At 39.1% G+C, this 25,836-nt stretch overlaps 1 protein-coding gene across 1 annotated transcript in view; it reads left to right on the plus strand.

Moving 5' to 3' along the window:
• PDE6D (phosphodiesterase 6D) overlaps positions 1-25,836 on the plus strand; it is a 56,666-nt gene that overhangs the window by 1,282 nt on the left and 29,548 nt on the right. The window lies entirely within an intron of this gene.

The following is a 25,836-nucleotide window of genomic DNA, read 5'->3' on the forward strand; positions in this document are numbered from 1 at the left end:
CCTTCTGAGGCATTGGATGGTGGCTGCTGCTTTCTCAGCTTTTCACTTTTCTGTCCAGCGAAATGAGGACCCTAAACTCGTGCGTGAGATGCCTTCAGGTGTTTGGGTTTTGCCCTGGGACTCCCGGCAAAGGTATCTGCTGGATCGCGTCGGTGTGGTTAACGCGTAGACAGGGTGGAGCTGTCCAGCAATTATTTGATTACGTTGGGGACACGGTAGGATTTAGCAGGATATAGAAATCATTGCCTCGGGCCTGTTGTGGTGCCGCCTGTGCAGCCTCTCTCCTTCACGTAGTGAGGAAGCCTCGTGTTTTAACGGAGTGTTGGTCGGTAACCGTATGATGCGGATGAAAAAATGCAATCCCGTACATTCCAATTTCACATCTTCCTGCTGACCTTAATCTCTTTTTTACATCCTGTGCCTACGATACGGAACATTCTTAAATTCCTCTCTCAGCGAAATCGTAGTCGTCCCTTTCGGTCTCCTCCCCTAACAGATTTGGCGGAGACTGTTCTCTGAGCCGCCTGTGTGTTTTCACAATGCCCACTTCAGCCCTGCAGGTTTTAATTGCTTTGTCACAGTCAGAAACCCAACTTGGTAGTAAATGTGAGAACCAGAGATGCAAAAAAGTTGCGGGATGTTTTGGATGTACGAATGAGAAGTTTCACACGGAAACAGACCTGCTGTGCTTCCTTTGAAAAAACAGAGGGCATCATCACCTATGCGTACTGCCATGCGTTGTAAACTTTCCTACTTTCACGTGGTGAAGTTTAGTGACAGCCTCTTTCATCGCTTCATGCACCTTTCCTTGTTTCTCTTCATAATGGCACCTAGAAGTAAATAGGGATGGCTGACGTGTTAGAAGAACTCTGACACAGATTTCATTTTTGCCTTAAGGAATTTGTATTGTTACTTAACAGGTATGCTGTAGACAGTAAAGCCAGAGACTGTGGAGAATTGGGAGATTTCAGAAGCAACGTTTTTATCCGATAGGAATTGATGTATTGCCGAAAACAAGAAAGAATTTTTTAAATGGCTTTCAGACAAAGCAGAAGGGGAAAGTTTAACTTCTCATCTCATTCTGGGCTCTTGCAGCTGTCTTTCTTTGCAGAAAGAAAGCTTTGTCTTTCTTGCAGAAAGACGCTAAGGGACAAACAGGGAGGAGAGTAGAAAGAAGAACCTGCGACAGCCCACTAGAAGGGCAGGTGAATTAATCAGTTCAATGATGACGCTAGTGTGTCAAGAAACAGGCTTTCAGAGAAGGTTTGACCTGAGCTGATTAAATCTCAAGGGAAGCAGCCACATAAAAAAGTTAGCATAGGACCAATAAGATGCCATCGTCTGGTACCCTTTATTGACATCTGAGGATTAAGAGAGAAAAGGAAAAGAGTTCTAATATTTGCTAGTACCTTCGAGGAAAAAAAACAATATTTTAGTAAAACAAACGACCTGTCGCCCACCTTTTATTGGGTAAATTGCTTTTCTAAACCTTCCTTGTATCTGTTTCTGTAAGAGTTTTTTCTACAAAAAGAAAGTGCCGAGATACTCTCCTACTGACGGTGTTGACAATACTCATTTTTCACATTGACTATGTCTTTTTTATTTTTGCCAATTTAGACAAATGAAATCTTGTTTTAATTTGTATTTCCCTGGGTACCTAGATCCCTGGACAGGCAATATAGCATGGTGCTTAAGAGTGATTCCGAACTGTGGAGCTATATGTTGTCTGCGTTGGAATCCCAGCCTTGCACTCTTGGTTGTGTGTCCCTGAGCAACTCCTTTAACCTCTGCCTCAATTTCCTCATCTGTAATCAGGGATAAAAATAGTACTTATCTCATAGGATTGTTGTGAAGATTGAATGAGTTGATAGCTAAAAGCATTTAAAAAAACACCTGATCCCTAGTAAGCATTATGTATTAGCTATTGTTAGAGAAGTTGCAAAATCTTCCGTTTGGCAATTTCTTTTCTGTGAATTGCTTGTAAATTTGCCCTTTGCCCATTTTACTTTTGATTTTTTTACTTTTCTTATTGGTTTATAGGTGTTTTTATTTTAATATCAATCATTTGCCTGTTCTGTATATTGCAACTATTTTTTATCAATGTATTGCTCATCTCCTTTTTTGTTAAGCAAATTTTAAATTATCATTTCAAATTCATCAATATTTTGCACATGGCTTTTGCATTTTGTGTCTTAAGAAGACCTTCCTGACCTTGGGCTAGTCATTCAACTCTCATTTTGCATCCATTTTTTTAATATTCAAACTGATAAAAATCATACAGATTAAGTGAATTGTTATAACAGACAGATAAAACAAGACCTTCCTTATCCCAAGATTAATTAAATACTCTTTATTTTCATCTTTTTTTAATGTTTAGCTCTTTAATCCACCTGGAATGTATTTACACAGATGATATGTGGTAGAACTCTAAGTTCTTGTGCAGTTTTAAAAAAGATTTAGGGGAGCGCCTGGGTGGCTGTGCATACAGCCCACTTAAAAAAAATATTTAGTGGGGGGCGCCTGGGTGGCTTAGTCGGTTAAGCGTCCGACTTCGGCTCAGATCATGATCTCACAGTTCGTGGGTTCGAGCCCCATGTGGGGCTCTGTGCTGACAGCTCAGAGCCTGGAGCCTGCTTCTGAATCTGTGTCTGCCTCTCTCTCTCTGCCCCTCCCCTGCTCACGCTCTGTCTCTGTCTTTCAAAAATAAATTTTTAAAAAACGTAAAAAAAAAAAGAAAAAGAAAAGAAATATTTAGGGACACCTGGATGGCTCAGTTGATGGAGCATGCAACTCTTAATCTTGGGATTATGAGTTTGAGCCCCACATTGAGTGCAGAGATTACTTAATATATATATAATCTTTACAAAGTAAATAAAATGGTATTTAAATTTTCTATTACAAACTCCAGCCACCTAGAAATGACCTTTATTGATAATTTAATACAGCCTTCCAATGTAGCTAATGTAATGTATTTGCTTTTATAAAAATAGAATCACAAGCATTATTTTGTAACTTACTTTTTTCACTTAATTTACCATGTTCGTAATTTCCAAAGATAATTATTTTTAATTGCTTTCCATGACATAGACGTATCACAGTCCTTTTATACTAGTTTTCTAGGGTAGTCTGTATAATGCACTGTTCTACCTATTCAAACTGCTCCTCCTCAAAATAAATATAATTGATCCTTGAACAACATGGGTTTGAACTATATGGGCTCACTTATGCGACAATTTTTTCAATAACTACAGTATACAGTATTGTAAATGTATTTTCCTTATTTTTTTGCATTTTCTCTTACAATTTTCCTTTTTGTTTTAATTTTTTTTTTAATGTTTATTCTTGAGAGAGAGAGAGAGACAGAGCTTGAGTGGGGGATGGGCAGAGAGAGAGAGACACACACACACACACAGAATCCAAAGCAGGCTCCAGACTCTGAGCTGTCAGCATAGAGCCCAATGCGGGGCTGTAACTCACCAACTGTGAGATCATGACCTGAGCCGAAGTCAGATCCTTAATTGACTGAGCCACCCAGGGGCCCCTCTTATGACTTTCTTTTTTTTTGTTAAATTTTTTTAATGTTTATTTATTTTTGAGGGAGGGGAGGGGCAGAGAAAGAGAGAATGAGAGACAGAATCCAAAGCAGGCTCTAGGCTCTGAGCTGTCAGCAAAGAGCCCTATGCGGGGCTTGAACTCACAGACCTCAAGATCATGACCTGAGTGGAAGTCAGACACTTAACTGACTGAGCCACCCAGGCACCTCTCTTACGATTTTCTTAATAACATTTTTTTCCTCTTGCCTTACTTTATTGTAAGAATATGGTATATATTCATATATATAAGAATGGGTATACAGTGTATATGCTGTGTGTGTGTATGTGTATGTATATATATATATATATATGAGTATATACCATATTCTTATACATATATAAGAATATATGCCATATTCTTATCTATATATATGTGTATATATATATGTATATATATATATAAACACATGAAGCACGCATTGACTGTTTATGTTGTTAGCAAGGCTTCTAGCCAACAATAGACTATTAATAAGTTTTGAAGAGTCAAAACTTATATACAGATTTTTGACTGTGAGGAGAATTGATGCCTCAACCCCTGCATTGCTCAAGAATCAACTGTACAACTTTATTAATATCAAGAAACTGACAGACTACCGTAAGAAAAATTATGCTTTTATGATTTTATTATTTTTACTCCATTTGGAATTTGCTTTGGTCTAAGGTATGAAGTAGTAATTTAACTTTTTCTTTGAAGATTAGCTAATCATTCCTATTTACTTATATTCCAGAAGTTAATATAATATCTAGAATGTAAATGACTGCCTCCAAATCAAGAAGATATTTAACTGAAAATGGACAAAGGCTATGAACAGTTCACAGAAGAAAAATAGCCAATGAATAAGTTAAGAGATATTCAACCTTAATAACTCAACAAACTATCCCTTTTTCCCAATTAATTGACAAAAATTTAAAAGGTTGTCAATAGGGGTGCCTATCTGGCTCAGTTGGTGGAGCCTGTGACTCTTGATCTTGGGGTCATGAGTTCAAGCCCCACGTTGGAGTATTTTTAATAAATAAAAAAAATTTTTTTAATGTTTATTTATTTTTGAGACAGAGAGACAGAGCATGAGCAGGGAAGGACAGAGAGAGAGAGAGAGAGAGAGAGAGACACAGAATCCAAAGCAGGCTCCAGGCTCTGAGCTGTCTGCAGAGAGCTCGCTCGACATGGGGCTTGAACTCCCAAACCATGAGATCATGACTTGAGCCAAAGTCAGACATTTAACCGACTAAGCCATCCAGGGGCCCCTATTAATTTTTTTAATGTTTATTTATTTTTGAGGAGAGAGAGACAAAGAGAGACAGAGCATGAGTGGGGGAGGGGCAGAGAGAGAGGGAGGGAAACACAGAGTCCAAGCAGTCTCCAGGCTCTGAGCTGTCAGCACAGAGCCTGACGCAGGGCTCAAACCCACAATCCATGAGATCATGATCTGAGATGAAGTTGAATGCTTAACCAACTGACCTCCCAGGTGCCCCCTCAAGGCCCCACATTGGGTGCGGAGTCTACAATAAATAAATAAATAAATAAATAAACAAACAACCAATCAATTGATAATATTCAGTATTGGCAACTCTTGATGGAAAGGGACTTCATTTGCTTCATTTGCTGTGTATGTATAGCTTTTATGGAGAATAATTGAGACCTACAAAAGTTTACACATAACTGAAGCAGAGCATAGAGCAGTGGTTAAGAGTGTGGACTCTGGGTTCAGACTTAATGCCTCCACTATTGTTACCCTACACAGAGCATTCAAACTCGGAACCTCGGTATCCATTTAATTTCCTCAGAGGGTTGTTATGAGCCTTAAATGAGACTGCACATATAAAGTACTTAGTACAGTGCCTGGCACATAGTAATAAATGTTAACTGTGTTATTTGTTTTATTAATAATTACTAACATTATGATAATAACCATGATGTTAGTATTACTGGAAAGCCATTTTTTTTTCCTGAGATAAACCAATGCCTTCATGCTGTTATTCTCCTTATTGAGAAACCATAATATTTCTGTTTTGCCTCTTTGAAGAAATGATTTAGTTAATAAGCAAATATGTATGCCTAGTGTTTTCTTGTTTTCTAGGAACTAATTACATTTCAATTTATGACAACAGAAAAAGAGCTAGTTTGGCTCAGAAGGTTTCTGAAAGTATTTTTCACTTGTGTTTTTGCATTTCCTGTCCATAGTTTGGTCCTGGATCCCCCATATCCTCTTTCTCATAGCACCTTGATCTTTGACTTTACTTCCAGTCAAAAATAGTTGGCTTTAGATCTTTTGTTCACTTAGATTTCCTTATTAAAAATAGTTGACTGGGGCACCTGGGTGGCTCAGTTGGTTAAGCATCCAACTCTTGATTTCAGCTCAGGTCTTGATCTCAGGGTCATGAGTTCAAGCCCCACGTTGGGCTCCACGCTGGGCATAGAGCTTACTTTACTTTAAAAAAAAAAAAAAATAGTAGACCGTCAAACTTTTCTTGAATATCAGTATTCCCTAATAGATGCCTTTGCCAAGTGTTAAAAATGAGTTTTAATTTCAAGTAGATTGTGATTGCTAGTATGTTTTCCAGGATCCTCAAGCATGGACTCTGAGAAGTTGTTATTATTATCCTGAACGGATTAAATGAATATAATGTCCTATTGATTATGTTACTTAGAATTTTAAAATGGGTATTCCTACTTTCACATTTTGGGGAAGATTTTGGAATATAATTAGATATTTATAGTCTTCTTCAGACCTTCTAAATTTCTTTCAGGATTCTATATATGGTTTGTAGTGAAAATTATAGTAACTTCTGGAGAAATGGAACAGAACATGGTAAGACTCCCATGAAAAATTCTAGCTGTATTGTCAAAGTATTTGTTAGAGGGCTAGCAACAGTGCTGCGGTTTGGCAGCCCTAAGTTCTTATTAAACTTGACCTCACTTTTGGCTCACAAGCCTTCCTTGTCAGCATTCTGCATCCTCAAATCCCCATGACAGAGGAGAACTTGACTTCTGAATGTATGGACTTGTCCCTATTCCTGAGCTTTAGCATCATAGGAAGGTAGTTTAAAGGCCAGTCATTGCTTGAATACTTAAACTTTAATTTTTAAGATTTTTAAGAGCAGTGTTCTTTATTTGCTTTTGACCTGCTGATAATTTTGGAGCTGAGAGGAAAAGCAAATCTATTTTCTTACAGTCCCATGTCCATAAAGATCACAGTGATTGGCAAGGAAGGTAATAGTCCCACACGTGAGGAATTTGTTTGGTCTACAATGAGGGGGTCATGGTTAAGTGGTGCTGTCCCAGAGGAGAGGCACTAGAAACATGTCATACATACAATGATCTGAGAAGTGGGAAGGTTTGACCTAAAGATGAAAAATGAGGCAAAGGATGTGAGTGTTCTCTTCTGAAGCTTGAGATACTGTTCCAAAGAGAAGTAAACATGTTCTATGTGGCTCTCAGAGAAGTATGAGACTCAAGGGTAGACATTATAGGGGACAAGGTTTACTTAGCCCAGTTTCTAACAATTAGAATTACCTTGAGGGGAAAAAGAAAAGAAAAAAAAATACACACACACACACACACACACACACACATTTTCCAGAAAGTATTTTCAGCAGCACATGGGTGCTCCTGTCCATCAAGAGTATTGCAGCAGGAGATTATACATGCATCAGAGAAGGTGTTAGAGTAGATGGTCTCCAGAAGGACTCAAATCCTTTTCCAATACCGCATTTCTTTGATTTGGTGACAGTCATTCTTAATTAACAAACATTCTTTTCAGCAAGTATTTCTATTCAGATATATGCTACACCTAAAATAGGCAAAACATTTTTTTGTAATTTGATATAATTAAACAAGATATCATTTCCATTTTCTTTTTCAGACCACTCTTCCTAGATACTCAGTATTGATGAAGTATTCTGTTCAGTGCATTGTGGATCACTGATTCAGAGTCATGGAGAGCAATTATTGTCTCTGAATTTAGATGCGGCCTACAGAACTAAACAAAATAGCTCTAATATAAATAACACTTTAACTATGACAAGAAGAAAAGGGGTGGCCTAATAATATCTGACCTTCCTATAGTCTTTTTCAATTTTTCAAAGTACTTTGATATATTATTACATTATGACAACAATTCTATACATTACTATCCTCACTTTCTAGATGGGAAATTAAAGATTGATGAGGTTATCACTGAGATAAAGGCAGAACCTTAATTTAAACCTTGCTTTATCTTTGTATAAACTGGTTTTTTCTACAGTGTACCATGATGTCTCTCTAGAGAAATTTTTTCTGTATTACTGATTTTGAGTTTAGAAACTTGCCTCGGTGTTTAAGTTACAGATTTATTTTTCACTTGAAAATCATTCTTTTCTATTGTGGTCTTCTTTGTTTTTCCTCAACTCTCAGTTACAGAGAGTAAGGTGTAGCTTGGGATTAGAGTTACTTGAAAAGGACATCTTCCAGAAAGTTTTAAGCAGCATGTATTAGTCTATTGGAGCCGCTATAACAAAATACCGTAGACTAGGTAGCTTAAACAATGGATATTTATTTCTCAACAGTTCGGAGGCTGGAAAGTCCAAGATAAGATACTCTCTCATTTGGTTTCTAGAGGGGTCTCTGCTCCTGGCTTGCAGATGGCCACCTTCTCCCTGTGTCCTCATATGGTGGCAAGAGAGTGGATGGGCAGATGGTAGGACAGCACAACTATACCATATGTGGCACTGCTACCTGGGTGACAGTTCTACTTGGAAAGGGTGGTTCATGGACAGGTTGTTGCTAAATAAAAGGTTTTTTAAGAGAGACTAAATCTGAGAATCTAACCCGGCCACTTTCATGGAATAAGAAATAAGGAATTTAACTCTAAGCCTTTGCTTTTGAGCCATCTTCTGTGGAAAGAGCAAAAGCAGAGGAGCTCTGGCCTTAGGCTGCCACTTAACTGGCCATTCATTCAGACACGTGTTAGCAGGATCTATAAGTGCCATGTAAACTGTTAACCGAATGCAAAATGATAAACCAGTTTTCATATCCAAAGAAGTTGTATAAGGGAGAGAGGAAGGGACAGTAACAGGCAGAACACAATGTGATAAGTGCCTAGTAGCATAAAGTGCTCTGGAATCTCAGAGGAAGAATGGCTGCTGCTGGAGGTGTTGTGGAGGACTTCAGAATTGTCATTTGAATAGGATCTTGAAAGATGAGTAGGTGTTGAGCAGTTTAATTTTGAAGACATGGGAGAGTAACAGGAAGAAAAATGATGATGTGAAAAATTCAGAAAGAGAGTGTTTCAGCGGGGATTTGGGATCAAGAAGGAGGAGGAAGGAGGGTTAAAAACAAGTCCTTGGAATTGCTGGAAACTATTCATTGACTGAATGAATATTTGAGACTCTACTGAACATCTGATGATCCCTTATGATCATTGGTGAGCCTTTTGACAGTACCTGATATTTGGGGAAACAAATTAACTATAATCTGCCAAGATTTGAAAATGGATAATAGATGAGGAAATAAAGTCACCAAGCATAGATTACTCTTTTTTTTTTTAAGTTTATTTATTTTGAGAGAGAGTGTGTGACCAGGGGAGGGGCAGAGAGAGAAAGGGAGAAAGAGAGAATCCTAAGCAGGCTTTGTGCTGTCAGCACAGAGCCCAACACAGGACTCGAACTGACAAACCTTGAGATCATGACCTGAGCTGAAATCAAGAGTCAGACGCTTAACCAACTGAGCCACCCAAGCGCCCCAAGCATAAATTGCTTTATAAAGAATCTTGTGACCTAGGAAAGCAGAGATTAGAGAAGTGGCTTTAAGAGCCTGGGTGGCTCAGTTGGTTAAATGTCCAGCTCTTGATTTTGGCTCAGGTCCTGATCCCAGGGTCATGAGATCAAGCCCCATTTTGGGCTCCATGTTCAGCATGGGATTCTCTCCTCCTCCCCCTCCCCCTCCCCCTCTCCTCTCCCTCTTCCTCCCCCTGCCCCTCTCCCCTGCTCAAGCACACTCTTTCTCTTTCTCTAAAATAAATAAATGAATGATGGGTGGCTCAGTCCGTTAGGTGTCCGACTCTTGATCTTGGCTCAGGTCATGACCTCATGGTTTCATGAGATGGAGCCCCCTGTCAGGCTCTTTGCTGTCGTCCACAGAGCCTGCTTGGGATCTCTCTCTCTCCCTCTCTTCCTCTCTCCCTAATCCCTCCCTCCCCGGTCCCCTCTCCTCCATTGCCCATGAGTGCTTTCTCTCTGTCAAGATAAACGTTTTTTTTAACAATTTTAAATGAATAGCTGAATGAATGAAAAGTAGCTTTAGTAGATAGATCTTTATTAAAGAATGGAGGGGTGGAGTGCCTAGGTGGCTTAGTCAGTTAAGTGTCCGACTTCGGCTCAGGTCATGATCTTATGGTTCATGAGTTCCAGCCTCTTTTAGAGCTCTGTGCTGACAGCTCAGAGCCTGGAGACTGCTTCGGATTCTGTGTCTCCCTCTCTCTCTGCCCCTCCCCTGCTAGCTCTCTCTCTCTCTATCTCTTTAAAAAATAAATAAACCTTAAAAAAAAAAAAAAAAAGGAGGGGCACTTGGGTAGCTCAGTCAGTTAAGCTTCCGACTTCAGCTCAGGTCGGGATCTCACCATTCGTGAATTTGAGCCCCGCATCAGGCTCTGGGCTGACAGCTTGGAGCCTGCTTCAAATTCTGTGTTTCCCCCTCTCTCTCTGCCCCTCCTCCACTGACACTCTGTCTCTCTCTCAAAAATAAACATTAAAAGAATTTTTTTTAAATAAATAAAGTATGGAAATCACTATGGTGCCTGACTGGCTCAGTTGGTACAGTATGAAACTCTTGATCTCAGGGCAGTGAGTTTAAGCCCCACATTGGGCATAGAGATTACTTAGTTTAAAAAAATGGAAATCACTTATTTAAGCTATCTAACCTTGTGCAAGTTGCTTAACATCTATAAAACAAGGAAAATGCTTTGTCTGCTTTACAGAGATGTTAGGAAATTTGAGTGAAATAATACATGCCTACTCACTTTAAAAACCATAGCTCTACAAATGCATTATGCTTACTATAGCATTGTTTCAATTATTTATTTTTGCTTTAAAGTTCAGGGTTGCTTTCTCTTTTGTAAATGTGTAGGTTTCATGTTTCAGGGTATTAATAAAAAGCCAGAGTCTTAGTGATTCTTTTTTACTCCAGCTTAGAAATCTGAAGCTTTGTTTTCACAGTTCTGGGAGGTAGTGACTATTAGAGTGATAGCAAAGGAAGCCTTCTACATGACACTTATGTCCTATTTGAAAACCAAAATCATCTTTGCTTTTGCTTTTCTTTTTTTAAGAGGATTATAACTTGAAGAGGGTACCTGACTGGCTCAGTCTATGGAGCATATAACTCTTGATCTCAGGATTGTGAGTTCTAGCCCCATGTTGGGTATAGAGATTACTTTAAAAAATAAAATCTTTAGAGGTACCTGGGTGGCTCAGTCCATTAAGTGTCTGACTTCAGTTCAGGTCATGATCTTGGGGTTTGTGAATTGAAGCCCTACATCGGGCTCTCTGCTGTCAGTGCAAAGCCTGCTTCCAATCCTCTGTCTCCCTCTCTCTGTCTGCCCCTACCCCTCTCTCTCTCTCTCAAAACTAAATAAAACATTTTAAATAAAGTAAAATCTTTAAAAAAAAAAAAAAAAGAGGGTTATAACTTGAGGAAGTTGATTTCCCTCTCAATACTAGCATTTTTTAAAATCTAGGTAAAATTCACAGATCTCTGAATGTGGCTTTTGGTTAGATTCAAAGCAATATCCCTCTGCCTCCAAATAGTATATAAGAAATAGTGGCTGATACTTTCAGGAACATATCCTTGGGAAAGGACCTTGTATTATCTCTTCTTCAATCAGGAGGTTCTGGGAAGCAAATAAAAATGCAAAGTGGATCTCTAAGAATCTCTAGGGCTATGTCTATTCTAGCCTGTTTCTGACCAGTTTTAGGCACATAACTGCACACATCAGTAGAGTAATTGACCTGTTAGAAGAAAAAGGGTTTGTTTCATTTGACTTTGCTAGTGAGAAGACTGTGTTATATTTCAAATAGTGATCTTTTTCTCATTACTAAATTACTTGCCTCCACTGTTTCCCAGGCCAGTTTGAATTTTGATTGTATGCTTTCCAAACACAGCGCCTTTGCCAGGGCTAGAGTATTATTTCACAGGGATATCATCACCACTGATTACAGTGCTGCATATTATGTTTCAAGGATACTGAAACCTGGTTTCTCAGGGATCCATTTATATTTTCTCACCTTGTCCCCCACAAACAGGAAAAGATGCCACAGGGAAAATCACTGGGAAATTTTGGGGCAGAGAAAGATGTGTAAATGTCTGTGAATTAGAATTGGTTCTTATAAATGTAAGGATATGTACAGATTGCTCTGTGTAACCAGTGCTAGTGCAGAAAAAGCCTACAAGAAGGGCTTTGAAAGAAGTGATATTTAAGAATTATTGGGGCGCCTGGGTGGCGCAGTCGGTTAAGCGTCCGACTTCAGCCAGGTCATGATCTCGCGATCCGTGAGTTCGAGCCCCGCGTCAGGCTCTGTGCTGATGGCTCAAAGCCTGGAGCCTGTTTCCGATTCTGTGTCTCCCTCTCTCTCTGCCCCTCTCCTGTTCATGCTCTGTCTCTCTCTGTCCCAAAAATAAATTAAAAAAAAAAAACGTTGAAAGAATTATTGAAGGTTCGGGGTGCCTGGATAGCTCAGTCAGTAAAGTGTCCAACTTCGGCTCAGGTCGTGAATTTGCAGTTCATTAGTTCGAACCCAGCTTTGGGTTCTGTGCTGACAGCTCAGAGCCTGGAGGCTACTCCAGATCCTTTATCTCCTTTTCTCTCTGTGCCCTTCCCTCACTCATGCTCGGTCTCTCTCTGCCTCTCAAAAATGAAAAAACGTTAAAAAAAAAAAAAAAAAAAAAAGAATTAACAAAAGTTTGGGGCACCTGGCCCACTCAGTCAGTAGAGCACGCGACTCTGGACCTCAGGGTTGTGATTTCAAGCCCCATGTTGGGTGTAGAGATTACTTTATAAATAAATAAATAAATAAATAAATAAATGTAAAAGAATGAAGGTGGGAGCAAGAAAAGGAAATGAGTTCAGAAAGTGAGCATGGAGAGAGTTTGAGTGGGGAGAGATCATAAAGGCAGAGTGTTAAAAGCAAGCACGAAGAAGAAAGAAAAAGCCACAACCCAAAACTAGGAAAGCAGAGCAAAGAAAGGCATTCCTATGATGAAAATGCTTAGGATACCACCAAATAGAAACTCCCTTTGTTTATTTCTGGTCATTGCAGCTGCTTCCAGCCCAGAGAAATGAGAAGAGAGAGGTTTTTCTTCATGCCTGTGACCTTGGTGTTGAAGCTTTGCCTCCTTTTGCTCTGGTCTGCCATGGTAGACATTAGCATATATCAGTATGTGCTGAGTCAGGCACTTTGCCTGGAAATTCTACTTACCTTGAAATTCCTCAAACTATAGGTAATGAACCACATGCCCATATATAATTTACAGATACTCTGCCAAGTCATGAATTCAACTTCAAGTAGAATGGGTTTTTAAATTCTAATGTGTTTTTACCTGCAATTCGGCTGCCTGACTTAGCTGTTCTCCTTAGGGAGAAGGGGGGTTTTTTGGTTAGTTGGTTTGCTTCTTGTTTTTGCCGAGCTCCAGTTCTAAGTAGTCCTTTCGACAGCCTTCTGAATCCTCAGTGAGCAGTTCTCCATGTTTGGCTCCTGGATACTCTTCACTGAGCCTTGCTTTCTGGTTGCTCAGCCTGAGAGAGAGAATTCTAGTCAACCCCTCTGACTTGCTCTCTGATACTCATTGTGGTTCAACACACATTTGAGTGCCAATTATGGGCTGAGCACTGAGAAGGGGTAAATAATATTGTGCCAGTGGAATTTAGCTTGCATTCTGGTAAGTACTGTGATGCAGGTGTAAACGTGTACAGGTGCACTGAGAAGGGATCAAATAGCCTTGCCTCAGGGTGTATCAGGGACCACAGTTAGAGAGGAAGTTGGCGTAGCACTGTGGCTTTAAGGAGCATGCTGGGAGTGGGATGCATGTTGTAGGCGGAGTAGAGCAGGATGTGCTAAGCGCTGAAGCACAAGAATATACCGTCTTTGGGAAATGTAGCAACTAAACATGGCTGGAGGATAGGGTGCATCTGGGGGCTCAAGAATGGAATGAAAGGCAGAGACCAGACTCAGTGTCTTTCTTCCCCCCAACAAACCTTAATTTACCCTCTTAACTTCATTATCCCAGGGTTATAGCACTTAATTATACCTGCTACCCTCTGAGTTCTTGTTCTTTATCAAATTGTCCTTTCTACTTGACACTACCTTCCTATCTCACCCCTCTCTGTTGTTCTTTTAACCTACTATTAACTCATAACCCTTTAAAAAGAAAATCGGGCGGCTGGGTGGTTCAGTCAGTTGACTTTGGCTCAGGTCATGATCTTGGAGTTTGTGAGTTCAAGCCCTGCATCAGGCTTGCTGCTGTCAGCACAGAGCCTGCTTCAGATCCTTTGTCCCCCTCTCTGTCTGCTCCACCCCCGCTCATACTTTCTCTCTCTCTCTCTCTCTTAAAAATGAATAAACATTAAAAAAATAGTTTCAAAAAAAAATCAACATTCCCCAACCCTGTTTTTTACAAAACCTGAACTTTATATGCCCCTCGGAAAGGTTTATGTCTGAAAATGGAAGGACTTTTTTTTATTGGACATTGACATAGGATTATACTGAGACCATGTCAGGACCAGAGGTCTTATCTTTGTATCTAGAACAGTCCTTAAACTATTACTGGTAAAAATCCAGGCTTTTACTTCTAATCCTTCACAGACCAATATTTTCATAAAATAAATAAAAATGAGTTATTAGAAAAATGACATACAAAATAAAAGCTGAAAAATTTTATTAGAATCAACAAATTACTCTGCTTAATTGCTATTAAAGTTTTTAAACACTTAACCTTGCCACAGACTGGTAACAGACCATTCACAAACCAGCTTCACTGGTCTGTGGATCACATTTTCGGCAGCACAGCTATAGAATCCTCAATACAGCTTGTGGGTAAACAGTAGGACTTCAGTGCATGTTTTGATTTGTAATGAGATGGCTACATGATTACAGTAGAAAAGAGAAAATAGCAGTAGCAGCTCTCCTTGGGGGGTTGGGGGAAATGATAAAGGGAGAAAGAATGCTGCATGTTACTCTCCATATAAAACAAACTCTTTCTCATCACTCTCTCTGAACATTGTCCTTCCTTTGTTTCTGTAGCAAGAAGAAACATATTAGTAAATCACTTGTGTGGATTTCTGAGAAATGATAGTTTGATCTTGCCGATTATGCAAAACTTAACTCAGTGTTTGCAGATGTCAACCCATGTCTCCGAACTAGCTCTCATGAGCAAGCCTTCAGTTGGCTAGGATTGATTTCAAATACTAACCCCTGCTCTTTGAATCAAAGCATTATTTCTCCATTTTGTAATATGGACCATACTGCCAAATGCTTTCCCTGCCTCAGATTTTCGCTTCCTTTGGTATCATCTGAATAGGGTAAGAAGTCTTTTTTTTTTTTTTTTTTTAAAGTACACCAGGCATGGAGCCCAATGTGGGGCTTGAACTCATGAATGACTCTGAGAGCAGACTGGAGCTGAGATCAGGCATGGGATGCATAACCAGCTGAGCCACCCAGGCACTCCAAAAGGTCTTTTTATCAAAAACTTTGTAACAAATTAGCCTTCAATGTCAACATAATTTTAGCTTGCTTACAACACTGCAAATTCTCAATTCTTAAAAGCCAATTGTAAGGTTTTGAATCCCTTTCAAATAACAGGGATTCATGGTATCATTCAGAAGATAGAAAAGCAGGTCTGTTTTTTAATATTCAGACATTTGGCTGCTTTTGAAGGATATTGTTATTTTGAAATATTCAAACTCAATATTTGAATGTAACTTATAATAGGGGAGTTTTATTATCATAAGTAGAATTTTGTATCCATCATGGATCAGTACAGCATCAATAACTCAGTACATCATCCTCATTCTCTGCTAAACATACCCCAGGAGAACATTGTTAGCAGACCAAAAAGATCACTTCCATGGCATATTTGGGGATCTGGCTGCCTTTCGCACCCTCTTATCAGTTCCCTCAGCTCTTCCAGCTCTGGATACCTGTCCTCACAAAAAAATACCTAGGACCCTGCAGCTGCCTGAAGCCACTGTCTTTCTAAGAATATATAATGTAGACATATCTCTGAATGCTAGCTATGTTATTTACTAGCTGTGGGTTGCTTAGAAAGGTATTTAACTTTTGAGAGCACCACTGTTTCATGTGAATGTGAGTATTAAATAAGATTGGAAAATTTAAAAGAAAAAGAGCTCTTCCTACTGTGCTTGAGATATATATATATTGAATGTAGGGACTCAAATATTAGTTCTTTTACCCTGCCTCATCTTTCTTTGAGTACTAGCTTTAAGCAATGAATGTAGCCAGCTGCCAGATAAGGCTGGAGGTACTGTTTACCTTTTCCCTGGCCTTATACTGTCAGCAATTACTAAGTTGAGCAAGACTGTTAGGAAGCCAGCTCTGAGAAATGCAAAAGAGTTAGGACTTCGTCTGCATTAGTAATGAAGCACTGATGAAGAATCGTTGACTTTGAGACATCTGGTTGGCTCAGTGGGAAGAACATGTGACTCTTGATCTCTGAGTGGTGAGTTTGAGCCCTACTTTGGGTGTAGAGATTACTTAAATAAGTAAAACTTAAAAATAAAAAGAATTCTTAACCCTTTTAGCCATCCTTAGGCTAATGCGGTGAGTGAGGTTTTCCTTACCCTTGGAAGACTTTATAGAAACTCAGAAGAGAGACCAGAACCTTAATCTTAGACTGATCTGTTTTCCCAATTTTAACTAGGCCACACGCCTTAGCATTTGAACGTGGAAGAGACCAACCCTCAACTGGTACTAGATCTGTTACTTGGACATTGTGGCTTTATCAATTTTATATAGTTTGATGTGGTTCGATAATTTCCAAAAAGTTTGACTAAGCTAGAATATGGTGTCTCTAGTCACACAAAGTGTCATTTTGTAAATATATTTTTTACCCATCAAAGATATATAAAAGATCAAGAATCAGGGACCCCAGGGGTGCTTGGGTGGCTTAGCCTGTTGAGCTTCCTGACTCTTGATTTCAGCTAAGGTCATGATCTCAGGGTCATGGGATTGGGCCTTGCATCAGGCTCTGCACTGAACATGGAGCCTGCTTAAGAGTCTCTCTCTTTCCCCCTGCCCCTCTCCCCCACTCACGTTCTCTCTCCCTTAAAAAAAAAAAAAAAGGGAGAGAGAGAGAATCAGGGACCCCAAGAGTAAATGAATTCTGACCTGGGGAAAACACTAGCAAGCATAATCCGAGCTGGCATTCTGTGATACCAAAGACAGCTGTATCCTGCAGTGTTTCGAACTGCCTTTTTAGCCTCTGGTCCTGGAAGGACTGCTTACCCTGTACCATGAGCTTAAATATCATGACTTACTCATCTTCTGTCCCCCTGTCTTATGTATAGTCTCTCCCTGATACAAACTGGGCATGCAGGATAGCTGATCTTGTCATAAATGTTAAGAATATAGACATTAAATCAGGTGGTCAAAAACTAACTTTACTGCTTACTGGCTTGCTGACCTTTGAGCAAGGTACTTGCCATCCCTAAACCATAGATTCCTCATTCATATACCAAGTCTAATAATCAATGCCTATTTCATAGCATTGTGAGGATTGATTTAGATATGGATAAGGCACTTAGCCCCATGTCTGGCACTCAGTAAATGTTAGCCATTGTCATTATACAGTAAATAAGTGCTGAATGTAAAGATCAGCGGTACTGTTATGATTGTCTATGTTTCTGCCAAAGATCCTTACACTCAAGAAATGTGTGACATGAATTATCTGGCAAAAGAATTCTTTCCATTTCTTAGTAAAATCTTCCCCTTTCATTTCTTCTGTTCATTTAAACAGAAGTTTACTTAGAAATGGCCCCCTTTAGGGGCACCTGGGTGGCTCAGTCATTTAAGCATCTGACTTCAGCTCAGGTCATGATCTCACGGTTCCTGAGTTCGAGCCCCGTGTCGGATTCTGTGCTGCCAGATCAGAGCCTAGAGCCTGCTTTGGATTCTGTGTCTCCCTCTCTCTCTGCTCCTCACCTACTCACATTCTGTCTCTCTCAAAAATAAATAGACATTACAAAAAAATGGCCCATTTAATAAGGAATGTCTGATAAAGTATACCAACTGATTCTTATAACTGCTCCAGGTAATCTTATATGAAAGTTTTCATATTTTATTGTTTTTAAAATTACTTTGGAAAAAGTAACAGCATGGTAGTGACATGAATATTTTTATATTAAGTATTTATTAACTTTGTCATGCTAAAAAAATATCCTAAACATTTCCGATTTCCATGGGGAAGTCCTCAGGGAGAAGAAATTTTTCCCTTTTTTTTTTTTGTAATACCTCTAGTGACGTTTAGAAATTCAAAGGGTATTGTGGAGAAGCCGCAAAGAGACCCCACGTTTGAGTTTCTTGATGTTCTTTCTGTGCACAAAGAGAAACATTTGGGCAAATAGTCCACTGTTTGTTGTTGGTTCCCAAAGCACTGCCCAGGGAGACTTAATACTCTTGGGGTCTCTTCTTAGGCTCCCAGGAGGGAGTTGATGGAAGACGGTTTTAATCTACACCACCTTCAGTTTATTAGCTGTAGTGGTTCCCAAACATGTTTTTGGCAGAGAAATAAACTCTGCAGGTCTCCTTGCAGTGTTTCTCTGTCCCTTTCTAGCACTGCAGCCAAGGGTTTTATTTTTTCCGTAACAATTTTTTAGACATTTGATCTTTTTTTCTCACTGCCCACCTCTCTTCTTCCCCCTGCTTGCTTGTCCTCCTTTGTGCACACAAAATAGATAAGCTTCAATGACTGGTTTTCCTCTGAAAAATGTATTATTGCGAACTTTTTTCCAGTTCTCTAAAATCTTAACTTCCTAGAAACATCTTTTAACAAACGGCGTCAGTTCCTTGTTCATCCCCTGTTGATCACCACTCCCTGTCTTATGGTGTAAAATATGGGCTTCAGGGGCTACAAGTTGTTCTTTACATTCTTAAAAGAAAGGTTCTTTCCCAGAACCCTAAATCTCCAAGTACAGTCCCTGAGCCAGTAGTCTTGGCATAACCTGAGAGCTAGTTAGCAACGCAGCATCTCAGGTCCTACCCCAGACCTACTGAACTGGAATGTATATTTTAACAAGGTCCCCAGAGGATTTGTATGCACATGCCAGTTTAAGAAAGCACTGCTATCAACCATGATGTGTTCAAAGCAGGGGAAACTGTCATGTAGTTCTCAACCCTGGCTGTTCAGTGGAATCACCTGAGGAACTTTGAAAAATACCAATACCTGGACTCCATCTCCAGAAATTCTTTATTTTCTTAATTTTTTAAATGTTGATTTTAGAGAGAGAGAGTGCGCGTGAGTGAGCATGAGGGGGGAGGCGCAGAGAGGGAGGGAGACGCGGAATCTGAAACAGGCTCCAGGCTCCAAGCTGTCAGCACAGAGCCTGACACAGGACCCGAACTCAAAAGCTGTGAGATCCCTGAGGCCAAGTCAGATGCTTAACCAACTGAACCACCCAGGCACCCCAGTCCATCTCCAGAAATTCTGATTTAATTGGTCTGGGAAAGGTCCCATTGGGAGTTTTAAATGTTCCCCAGGTCAATTCTAATATGTATCCAAGGTTGAGAACGACTGTTGTACATGAATCTTATAATTTGTCCTAGATTTTTAGAATAGCATGTATATGTAAATCAATGCAAAACTAATGAATAAAAAAAACCAAAAAAACCTATATTTTTTAAAATCACATCTATTGGGAGGAAGTATATATGCATAGAAAAAATACTCGAAATACGTACACCAAAATATTAAACAGTAATCTCTGGGTTATAGGATTTATACCTTTCTTATTTTTTGTCTTTTATTTTTCAAACTTTTTAAAAAAATTTTTTATTAATGTTTATTTTTGAGAGAGAGACAGAGCATGAGCAGGGGAGGGGCAGAGAGAGAGGGAGACACAGAATCCAAAGCAGGCCCCGGGCTCTGAGCTGTCAGCACAGAGCCTGACGTGGGGCTCAAACTCACGAACCGCAAGATCGTGACCTGAGTCAAAGTCGGATACTTAACCAACTGAGCCACCCAGGCGCCCCTAACTTATTTTTGAAAGAGCATGCACAAGCAGGGGAGGGGCAGAGAGAGAGAGAGGGAGGCAGAGGATCCAAAGCAGGCTCTGTGCTGAGAGCAGAGAGCCCGATGCAGGGCTCAAACTCAAGAACTGTGAGATCATGACCTGAGCCGAAGTCTGACTTAACCAACTGAGCCACCCAGGTGCCCCATCTGTTTTGTTTCTTAAATTCCACATTATTGGAATCATATGGTGTTTGTCTTTTTCTGACTGACTTATTTCGCTTAGCACAGTATACTCCAGCTCCATCCACATTGTTGCAAATGGCAAGATTTCACTCCTATTAATGGCTGAGTAATATTCCAGTGTGTGTGTGTGTGTGTACATACATACATACCACATCCTTATCCATTCATCAGCCAATGGACATTTGGGCTCTTTCCATAGTTTAGCTATTGTTGATAATGCTGCTATAAACATCAGGGTACACGTACCCCTGCAAATCTGTATTTTTGTATCTTTTGGGTAAATACCTAGTAGTGCTATTGCTGGATCATAGGGTGGTTCTGTTTTAACTTTTTGAGGAACCTCCATACTGCTTTCTAAGTGGCTGCATAGTTTGCATTCCCACCAACAGTGCAAGAGGGCTCCCCTTTCTCTGCATTCCCGCCAACATTTGTTGTCTCTTGTGTTGTTAATTTTAGCCATTCTGACAGGTGGCTCTTATCGTGGTTTTAATTTGTACTTCCCTGATGATGAGTGATGTTTAGCATCTTTTCATGTGTTAACCATCTAGATGTCTTCTTTGGAAAAATGTCTATTCATATCTTCCCATTTCTTCACTGGATTCTTTGCTTTGGGTGTTGAGTTTGATAAGTTCTTTATAGATTTTGGATACTAACCCTTTATCAGATATGTCATTTGCAAATATCTTCTCCCATTCTGTAGGCTGCATTTTAGTTTTGTTGAGCTCTGAAACCCAATAAATAGAACTTGACTTTCCTCTTGCAGAATATGCTGCTCCCAGGGAATTCTTAGTGATGTTTGGATTGCAACCTGTGTGTCCTATTGGAGGGAATTATATTTCTAAACTTCCTTTTTAGGTTAGTTGGAATTGTGCTTCAGGACAGTATCTCTTACAGTTTGAGTTTCCTGTTTATCAATATGTACTTTATGATATGGAAAGCTGGCAAATTCTTAGAGCAACATCTTGAAACCTCAGTGGTGTGGAATTGGCCAAGCTATGTAATCAAAGAAAGTCAAGTACATCCTCTTTCCCAAACCTTAGGAATAAAAACTGGTTTTACAACTTCAAAACAATGATCTACCTCTCAAACTGTTCTGTCCTTAACCCAGTTAAGTTGTATCATATGGGAAGAGAATAATTTTGCTAGTGGTCTCTGCAAGAAAGACACAGTCTGCATTTGGGGAAACTTTCAAAGATGCACAGTAGCTTGCACTGCAGGAGAAAAGCTCTATTTGGCATCTTCTTTACCTTATAACCTTTTCTCTACCAAAATCTGTATATGAAACATTCAGAAGTGTGCAGTTTTGGAAAAATAGGCTTAATATTTATTCACAGAATTGAAGTTCTGACTAATAGAGCTTTTAAACTTAGCATTTCTTCTGAAGAGAAAGATTCCCAAGCACTTCATAACCTAAAGACTTCAGGAGCTGTACCTGTTGACTGAGGTCATGGCATGATGTATATTCTTTAAAGTACTTAATGTTTGGTCTGAGTTTTACCCTTAACCTGAGATGGTAGCACACTATCAACCTTGGCTATCTTATCTGAATATGCAAATCAGGAAGAGACAAGATAGCACAGGGACAGGGTATAACACTGTATTGCAAGGTGATACAGGTTAGCGAGTGTGTGTTCAGCTTTGGAGTCATGTTTTAGACACTGATATTTATCTTATCTAACAAGACTTGATCACAAGTAAGCTGAAGATGGTACTTTGTACAAGCTTCCCTTATGGACAGTCCTTCTCACATGGCACTGTAATTATTATTTTACCTGGTGGTTTTCCCTTCCTGGAGGAGAAGCTTCAGGGAATATGTACAGGTATTATGTATTATTAATCATAGTATATCCTGGCCCTGAGCCCGACACTTATAAATCTTCAGTAGATGTTAGACAATTGGAATGTCCAATTCAGCCTTGTTATAATCCAAAACCCTCTGATCGTATTCAAATCTGAGTTAGCTTTGGGCACCTGGGTGGCTCAGTCGGTTAAGCATCTGACTTTGGCTCAGGTCATGATCTCGTGGTCTGTGAGTTTGAGCCCCGCGTCAGGCTCTGTACTGACAGCTCAGAGCCTAGAGCCTGCTTCAGAGTCTGTGTCTCCCTCTCTCTCTCTGCCCCTTCTCCTCTCGTGCTCGGTCTCTAAAAAATAAATAAATGTTAAACAAATTTTTTTTTAATCTGGGTTAGCTTTATTTTTTATTTTTTCACCAGTTATAACTTGATCATCACTTAATGCCAGTGAGTGATTAACAACTGTAAAGTTGATGACTATTCTGGACATTCTGGAAGCAAATAATTATGAAACCTTTTATCTAAAATTACATCAATATTGGTGCTTTGGGGGTACCTATCTGGCTCAGTCGGGGGAGCATGCAACTCTTGATCTTAGGGTTGTGGGTTGAAGCCCTATGTTGGGTGTAGTGATTACTTAAAATCTTTATTTAGAAAAAAAATTTTTTAATGTTTATTTTTAAGAGAGAGACAGAGTGCAAGCAGGGAGGGGCAGAGAGAGAGAGGGAGACAGAATCTGAAGCAGGCTGCAGGCTCCGAGCTGTCAGCACAGAATCTGACGTAGGGCTCGAACTCACTGACCACGAGATCATGACCTAAGCTGAAGTCAGACACTCAACCGACTGAGCCACTGAGGCGCCCCTAAAATAAAATCTTCCCCCAAAATCGGGGAATTTAAATTTTATACCACATTTGTGTCCAGAATGAACATGTGTTGGAGTATGTGTGTATAGTGCACTGTCCTCATAGTGCTTTACCTCTTAAATAAGATGAAAACACAAAGAAAATGATTTCTCTGGCTACTGATGTTAATATATTAGGTAAACTGAATGTTTGATATTTGGATGCCTAGCAAAGTTATTGCCTGAGAGCATTATTTTGACCTCTTAAGCATTAGTATCTGTGGTAGTCAGCTTGGAATTTGTTCAGCCTGATAGTTTTTTATTTTTATTTTTAATAAATGAAATATATATGATTGAGATTAGTGTAGAATATATATTATACTGTATTTTTAACTGTGTTTTAGTATATACCAAATTACTATTTATACTGAGTTCTAAATATTGTATGTAAGAGGAATATTCTTGGGGCACCTGGCTGACTTAGTCAGTAGAGCATCCGACTCTTGATCTTGGGGTTGTGAATTCGAGCCCCACATTGGGTATAGAGATCACTTAAATAAAGTTTAAAAATAAAGGAATATTCTGTACAAAAGAGCATTTCTTCATAAGCTTAAAAGGTGGCTTAGTAGAGGTAAGACCTGGGTTCTAATGTAGTTCTACCTCTCACTAGCTATGAGGCTTTGAGTCTGTTAATGTCTCTGAGGCTGTTTTTTAATCTTTATTAATTTTTTTTTGAGAGAGAGAGAGTGCATGCCCATATGTGCACAAGTGGGGGAGGGGCAGAGAGAGAGGGAGAGAGAGAATCCCAAGCAGGCTCCCCACTGTTAGTGCAGAGCCTGATGCAGGACTCCAACTCAAGAACCGTGAGATCATGACCTGAGCTGAAACCAAGAGTCGGACACTTAACCAACTGAGTGACCCAGGCACCCCTGTATTTTAATCTTTAATATGGGAATGATACCTACTTTAAGAGGGTCAGCTGAGAAAATATGTTTAAAAAAAATTTTTTTTTTTTAACGTTTATTTATTTTTGAGACAGAGAGAGACAGAGCATGAACGGGGGAGGGTCAGAGAGAGGGAGACACAGAATCTGAAACAGGCTCCAGGCTCTGAGCTGTCAGCACAGAGCCCGACGCGGGGCTTGAACTCACGGACCGCGAGATCATGACCTGAGCCGAAGTCGGCCGCTTAACCAACTGAGCCACCCAGGCGCCCCGAAAATATGTTTAAAAATGATTTATAAACTTTAAGGTGCTATACAAATGAATGATGGGTTTCATTGATGGCCTTAGGTTTGATAAACCAATTCTGTATCTTTTTGTTATTGCGTAATCATAATCTAGTAAAACAATGGTTTGGAAAACATTTGGTTGGAAGGTTTTCTTGGTCATAAAAAATAATTACCACTAAGCTTTTTGTATATCTACAGAGTCTATATGCAGACTAGACTCTTTTTTGTAATTTATACAATAATACTGCAAAGAAAGGTGGAACAGGTTATGTTAGACTCTCCCTAGTTTTTCTTTTAATATTTTTCCAGTCTTATCACAATATAATCAACATGTTTTTTCTTTTTCTTTTTTTTTTTTTTTTCAGAACAAATCCAGACCAAGAATATGTTCTTTGTTCTAGACCCTTTCCATTCCTATAGATCCCTTTTTCACATGCTTACCAAGTGTCTCTCTGTTCTTTATTGGATTTTTGCTTTTGAAACATTTTATGACCCTTTTATTAATTTTGAAAGTCTTTTTTTTATATTTCTGTAATTTTTTTAAAAAATAATTATATATTGTTGATGAACATTTGGGTTGTTTCCACTTTTTTGATTATTATGTATAATGCTGCTATGAACATTCATATACGAGTTTTTGTGTGAACGTATGTTTTTATCTCCCTTGGGCATATACCAAGGAGTGGAATAGCTGGGCCATATGGTAACTCCATGTTTAACTTTTTGAAGCACGCCAGGTTCTTTTCCAAAGCGGGTGCCCCATTTTACATTTCCAGCAGTAGTGGATAAGGGTTCTAATTTCACTACATCCTCATCAACACTTATGTCTTTTTGATAATACCCCTCCTAGAGGGTATAAAATGGTATCTTTTTGTGGTTATAATTTGCCTTTCCCTAATAACTAATGATGTCCAGCTTCTTTTTATGTGTTTATTGGCCATCTTTGGAGAAATGTCCAGATTCTTGCTCACTTTTTAATTGGGTTATTTGGCTTATTATCGAGTTATAAGAATTCTTTATATATTCTGGATACAATTTCCTTGTCAGATCTATGATTTGCAAATATTTTCTCCCATTCTGTGGATTGTCTTTCTACTTTCTTGATAGTATCCTTTGAAGCTTAAGAGTTTTTAATTTTGAATAAGTCCAATTGGTGGGATTTTTTTTTTTTTTTTTGGTCACTTACGTTTTTGTTATCATATTTAAGAAGACTATGCCTAACTCTAGATCACAAAGAGTTACTCCTGTATTTTTTCTAACAGATTCATAATTTTTAACTCTTACATATGGATCTGTGATCCATTTTGAGTTCATTTTTATGTATGGGAGAGTTGGGAATCCAGTTTGTTTTTGCATGTAGGTATCTGTGGTCTCAGCACCATTTGTTGAAGACTCTTCTCCCATTGAATTATCTTGGCAACCTTAGCAAAAATCAATTGACCATATATGTGAGGTTTATCTGTGTATTCTCAATTCCATTCCATTGATCTATATGTCTGTCATTATGCCAGTACCACACTATCTTGATTACTGTAGCTTATAGTGAGTTTTGAAATCAGGAAATCTGAGTTGCCCAACTTTGTTCTCTTTCTTGGGATTGATTGGCTGCTATGAGACCCTTGATTTCTATATGATTTTAGTATCAGTTTGTAAATTTTCGTAAAAAAAAAAATCCACCTGGGATTTTGATAAGAATTAAGCTGAATCTGTAGATGAATTTGGAAAGTATTGCCATTTTAACAGTATTAATTTGTGCCATCCATGTAATTCTTTTTTGATCTACAGGAGAGAATAACAAAAAGCATCATGGAAGAAGTTCTTGCTCTCCTTCCACAAGTAAAAAGCCTCCAGGGAGAATCCAACAAGTGGATGGATAAAGAAAAAAAACCCTCAGAACCCTGTTAGTCATCCATCTTTCCCAGTT

The sequence above is a fragment of the Panthera pardus genome, unplaced genomic scaffold (genome assembly GCF_024362965.1).
Source record: "Panthera pardus isolate Hobbes unplaced genomic scaffold, ASM2436296v1 HiC_scaffold_10, whole genome shotgun sequence".
NCBI classification, from domain to species: domain Eukaryota; kingdom Metazoa; phylum Chordata; class Mammalia; order Carnivora; family Felidae; genus Panthera; species Panthera pardus.